At 34.0% G+C, this 6,273-nt stretch overlaps 1 long non-coding RNA gene across 1 annotated transcript; it reads left to right on the plus strand.

Moving 5' to 3' along the window:
* Positions 1 to 1,015: 1,015 nt before the first annotated feature.
* LOC148131473 (uncharacterized) lies at positions 1,016 to 5,735 on the plus strand. Its single transcript, XR_015748905.1, has 2 exons — positions 1,016 to 1,121; positions 3,615 to 5,735. It is a non-coding gene; the product is annotated as an uncharacterized LOC148131473 (long non-coding RNA).
* Positions 5,736 to 6,273: the final 538 nt, after the last annotated feature.

Below are 6,273 nucleotides of genomic sequence, written 5' to 3' on the forward strand. Positions count from 1 at the left end.
CGAGTGTAAAAAAATTGATGTGGTGTTTTATGTGAGCATTTCATCTTATACAGAAGCCTTTTGTTTTGAGGTGCTAGCTTTTGTTTTTATGTTTTTGCTTTTCATTTTTGTGTGTCCTCTTTTTCTCTAATTTTAAAAAAATAGAATTTGGAAGATAAATTTGCTATAATAATTAAAATGTGTTTATTTTCTATCAAAACTCATGTATATACAGTATAGTTAGTTTATAGCTATTTTGAGAGCGTTCTAAAGCAGCAACACTGATAAAAGTGGCAACTAACTCTTCCAGGCCTATCAGGTTCACAGAACATGAGAACTGAAGCAGAAAGAAGTAGCAGCAAGGAAATGCGAAAATTAGGAAAAAGCAGAATTCAGTCTTCTTCCATTATCCACGTCATAGTAAACTTCACTTGATGTGAGCTGTATAGTTATATTCAGAAGAAAAGAATAAAGAATATTTCCTCTTGCACTAAACAGGTCAGGGAATGCTGACTTCTAAAGCAAAGAAGCAGGGTGATATAAATTAAACTGTCACAAAATCCATACTTGATCATTAAAATGTTTAATACAATTAAATATTGCAGAAGTGCCAGCTAACTCAACAAACTCATACTGTCAGTTACCAAAACTTCAATTCAGAATGGTGTGGCAGAATACAACAAATAGTCCTTGAAAATATTGTAATCAAATTAAGATTATCTTTCATTAAATGCCTGAAAGCTTTTCAATTTACTTAGTGTGTTATCTTCAAATATTTTTGTTCCTATAATACTTGCTTTCTTTTATATTTTTATCATTTAGCCAGCTGGTAATGAATCTCAATCAGTCCCATGAGATAAGTACCCACCTTTCTTTCCTGTGAAGTGCTGCCAATAATAGAACTGTCCAATGAACTAGAAAAGAAACTATTATTCTAAGAATGAATCTGAACTTACTTTGCTTCCTGAAAAATCTTTGTCCTTTATACCTTCTGGGAGACCTAACCCCGAGTTCCCCTTTTGTTTTAATATTTGTTTAGGTTCCCCTGGGTTCTCTGCCTCGCTGCTTTCAGATTCCAGAGGCAGCACCACCCCATTCCCAGATGGTCCTGGCCCCATCTCTGCATTGGAGGCAGGACCTTCGTCTGAGTCCTCTCCAGACTCCCAGACTGGTCCCCATTCTTCCCAATTGTCCAATTCCGGTGCCGTCTGCACCAGCTGCCGGCGAACCACAACAGTCACTGTATAAGGACTGCCTGCCATTTTACAGTAAACTGAGTGCTAATAGCATTGTGGATAAGAGAGTAGAAGAATTCTTTAGGTTTCTTCAGGTTTTTTTCAGGGTGGTCACAAGGTTTAGAAAAGTACATATCTTTTCAGAGCAAATACTAAAAGAAACATATTTAAGCAATAAATACTAAGCATCTATAGTAGTTATGGAATATATAGTTGAAAAAGAGAAATGGAATAGTAAAAGAAGAAATAACTTTGCTTAAGGAAAATTCTTGGCCAGAACAGAAACATTCCTAGAAACATTTTGAAACAGTTCTTAACTATATGAAATTGATCCAATTACAGACAGGTAATTTGTCCCAGCTTCTGCTAACCTAGCAGTTTGAAAGCATGTAAAAATGGTTTGATATAAATGAAGGACAAGGAGAAAAGCTGTTCAGCTTAAGACTCCTAATATATTTTTGAAAGAAATAATATTTTAGGTAGAAATTACAAATTAGCTACAGTAGTAATTTTAATTTACAAGTGCTCAGATTTGTGGTGAAAGAAATAAGTAGACCAAAATACTGATGATTTAAATGTTTTGATAAATCATTCATCATCAGCCATTGTCTGTCCACTGCAGGATGAAGGAATCTTCTGCATGTTTCCAACACATACAATCCAGAGTTTTCTTTTGCCAATTGGGCCCACAATACTTGTTGATGTCATCAATCCATCTTGTTTTAGGTCACTTTCATGGACACTTTTAATCAAGTGGGATCCATTCTATGACTGCCTTTGTCCACCTGCCATCAGTTCTTGCTATGTGACCATCCCATTTCCGTTTCAATCCTTTTGCTCTCTTGGTGATATTGTATACTTTTGTTTGTTCTCTAATCCATGTGTAGGTCTCTATCTTGTAAAACCGAGCATGCATCTTTCTATGGTTCTTTGCGCCACTCTTAGCTTTTGTATCAACATCTTCAAATTTCAAGTGATTTAAATATGTGTCATTGATTTTTATTCCATCTTTTGCCCAGTCTAGTTTGTGAAATACTTCTTCAAGGCAGGCTGAGAAAGGGATAGGTGATATTGTATCTCCTTTTCAAATACCTCTTTCTACATTGATTTCCACTTTAAGATCATTAAGGCAAATTGTTGTCTTAATAGCTAGCATGTATTAATATCACAAGATTTTTCAAGATTTTTCAGATATACTATAGATATTTTGAACATCTTAAGATGATTACAACTTGAGGTCCTTTGATAGAATACTCCTCCACCTAAATCTCTTGTACATTAAAAATATTATAGGATTATATGTTGAATTTTGTATATAAAGATATATGGTTATCTTTAAACCCTTTGCAAATATTTTTTCATTCTATATTATGGTTCTTGACTAAAATGTTTCCCGTATCTCAATCATTAATTGAATAGATCAGCATTATATAAATATTATTACTGTAACAGAACATGATTCAGTAAAATTATTTCAAGAAAGAGCCAAGGCATTTTTTCTAGATAATATTTGAACATATATTTATTAAAGGATTTATTTTTATAAAGATGCAGATTTGAAGAATTATCTTAAAAGTAAACATTTTGTTATGACTGCATTGTGTCTACTTCACAGCAAAGAAAAATGAAACAAAAATAAGTGGGTAGGGAATATTATTTGGATATTATAATACAAAAGTCTAAGTGCTATTGCTACTGCTATACTGCTGTCAGCTAATGATATAAATATCACTATTTTTAAATAAAACATGCTACCTCGATCAATTTTTCTTAACTGGAATACTGAGACAAAGTTGAAGAAATCAGTTTGTAAACAATAAAGCCATTAATTAGATTATGCCATCATCATGCTATTTAACTGCAACTATATCTAATCAAATGAAAGATACAATTATTTCTATGAAAGGACCAATTGGAATGCTTAGCTAAATGTCTAGTATGAGACATTGGGAGTTCTTTCTCCCTTCAACTGGGCTTAGATACTTGATTTTGAAAGCAGATAAAAGTACTGCTGTTTTTAAGCCTATTTCCTTTTTCAATATGCAAAAATACTAACTGCATTTAGGCTATAAACAATAACCATCCTGCACATCATTCAGTTTTATCAAATTTTCTAGAACAGCTTATAGTCCTTTATTTTCCCTTTTGCTGTCTTGTTAACTGCCGGAATTTTCAGATGAAATGCATCAGTGACTTTATACCAAGGCCTAAAAAGAAGGGATTGTGTGGCTTTCTTCAGCATACTGAAATAAAAAATATCTTCCGTGTTAAACTATTTTCCTCATGGATCTTTGATTTGCAGTTAGGAAATTCAAATAAACATAGTGAAAGTAGGTAGATTTTGACAAATTGTGTTGTCCAGACAGTATATAAGTAATGCTACTTCAGATATTAAGTTAGAATTGGGAGCTGCCCCTTTAATAAAGAAACTTTGTATGGAAGCTTTTGTAAAGTTACCTGTCTATCTTTATATTCAGCCAGCCAATTAAAAGACAGAACAGGTAACTCTACAAAGGCTTCCATACAAAGTTTTTTTTATTGGTTCACAAGGCATCCTCAAATATAACTCACAGTTACGTCGAGATTCATCTTAATGTCCAATTTGCACAGATGACTTCATAGTGTCAAAGAATAGTGATCTTTCACCCCATAATGAAGGAGCAAGGGGGTGAGACACCAGCATGCTGCTGGGGTCCAGGAAAGAGTGAAGGAAACACCCCCAACCCAACCAAGGGTAAATTCAGTGAACAATCAGGATTACAGATGTAACCACATGACATGAACTACATTTCCCAGGATGCATTAACTACATTTACCATGAGGCATTCCTTTAAGGGGGCAGCTCCCAATTCTAACTTAACTATCTCAATATAAATGCTAAAAGAAACAATAAGTTTCCAATTTGAATTTATTTTGAGTTTTAAGACAAAATCATAACAAGGTAAATGATACAGCATGTGTCTCTCTCTTTTTTAGGTTCCTAGGTGCACCCAAATTTGTGCCCATGTTTTTTTCCTTCTATGTCTGGGAAGGAGAGGAAACATGAAGTTTTAGATAGTAAAATGGTCGCTTTGGAAGCGTGTGATCCCTCAAGTTCCTCCCAGTTATTGAGCACACCCACTCATAGCCCAGGTGCTGAATCTGTTGCATCTTGTTGAGAAAGACTAGTCAGGAAAGGAAGTCTAGTACAAGAGAATTGACTGAAACAAGGTTCCTAGGCAGAGCTGTTTCGAAGCAGCGCCTTTTGAAGGACCTGATCTTTCTTCGCTGTGGTTTCACTTCCCATTTTCTGCAGGGCAGAGAGAGAAAGCACTAGAGGGGGAACTGGCTTCTATGTGGCTTCCAAGTAACTTGGTGCCTGAATCAAAGGAAGTTTCTCCCATTTCTGCTTTAGCCAGTTCATGTCTGTGTATTCCTTGTTTCCTAACATTATTTGTGGATGTAACTTCACAATGATTGTAGCACAAGTAATGTTTTTTACTTGATAGCAAGTTAGAAAATCTGGTGTCCTTTATGGCGATGACTTTGTTTTGCTTTCAGAATATTGTTAAAGCAGTTTCACAACACGAGTGTAAAAAAATTGATGTGGTGTTTTATGTGAGCATTTCATCTTATACAGAAGCCTTTTGTTTTGAGGTGCTAGCTTTTGTTTTTATGTTTTTGCTTTTCATTTTTGTGTGTCCTCTTTTTCTCTAATTTTAAAAAAATAGAATTTGGAAGATAAATTTGCTATAATAATTAAAATGTGTTTATTTTCTATCAAAACTCATGTATATACAGTATAGTTAGTTTATAGCTATTTTGAGAGCGTTCTAAAGCAGCAACACTGATAAAAGTGGCAACTAACTCTTCCAGGCCTATCAGGTTCACAGAACATGAGAACTGAAGCAGAAAGAAGTAGCAGCAAGGAAATGCGAAAATTAGGAAAAAGCAGAATTCAGTCTTCTTCCATTATCCACGTCATAGTAAACTTCACTTGATGTGAGCTGTATAGTTATATTCAGAAGAAAAGAATAAAGAATATTTCCTCTTGCACTAAACAGGTCAGGGAATGCTGACTTCTAAAGCAAAGAAGCAGGGTGATATAAATTAAACTGTCACAAAATCCATACTTGATCATTAAAATGTTTAATACAATTAAATATTGCAGAAGTGCCAGCTAACTCAACAAACTCATACTGTCAGTTACCAAAACTTCAATTCAGAATGGTGTGGCAGAATACAACAAATAGTCCTTGAAAATATTGTAATCAAATTAAGATTATCTTTCATTAAATGCCTGAAAGCTTTTCAATTTACTTAGTGTGTTATCTTCAAATATTTTTGTTCCTATAATACTTGCTTTCTTTTATATTTTTATCATTTAGCATTATCTGTTAAGCAATTATTATTCTATTACTTATTTCCTTATGAAAAACCTCACCTCAAATAACCCTTCTGGAATATTTGTTTACAAGAAATTGCTTGTTTCTTGGTACCAATGTGCAAGTGAGAAAAATAAATGTATTTCCTTGAAAAGTATACTTCCTTATAAAAAATATGTGATTTAAAATGCATGAGATAATCTGTTTAAAAATTAGTTAACATTTCTGATGCAAGAGCTAAAAAACTACTTTTGAAAAATAATTTGTGCTTGTGGTATCATGTAGTATTTTCTCCCTTTTTAGGTAATTGGAATATATGCTGAAAATATCAGAAGAATGTTGTACCTTGGCTGACACTCATGATCCTTGTGTCAGCGGGGGATGGTCTCTCTTCTTTTAGCCAACTACTTTCAACAAGTTGAGAGGCTGAGGACAGTGGATTATTTTAGGCTCACATCCTATATCGGCACTTTTTTGCCACTGACATTAATTCTTTAGTGAAAAATATAGCATTATTTAGATAATGCTTCTTCCATGTCTGGCGTGGAGGAATTGTCTTCATTCCCCCCCCCCCAACCACATGTTCATACAACATAGCATTTTGAATATGAGATATGAACTAGAAGTATCAGTTCATTTTAAAATCAATTAGAAACTTAAGTGCTACTTTGCCCTGTGAATATAGCCCTTCGACA

The sequence above is a fragment of the Notechis scutatus genome, chromosome 3, assembly GCF_049901735.1.
Source record: "Notechis scutatus isolate UNSWTSFEM ecotype Mainland chromosome 3, rNotScu1.2, whole genome shotgun sequence".
Lineage (NCBI taxonomy): Eukaryota > Metazoa > Chordata > Lepidosauria > Squamata > Elapidae > Notechis > Notechis scutatus.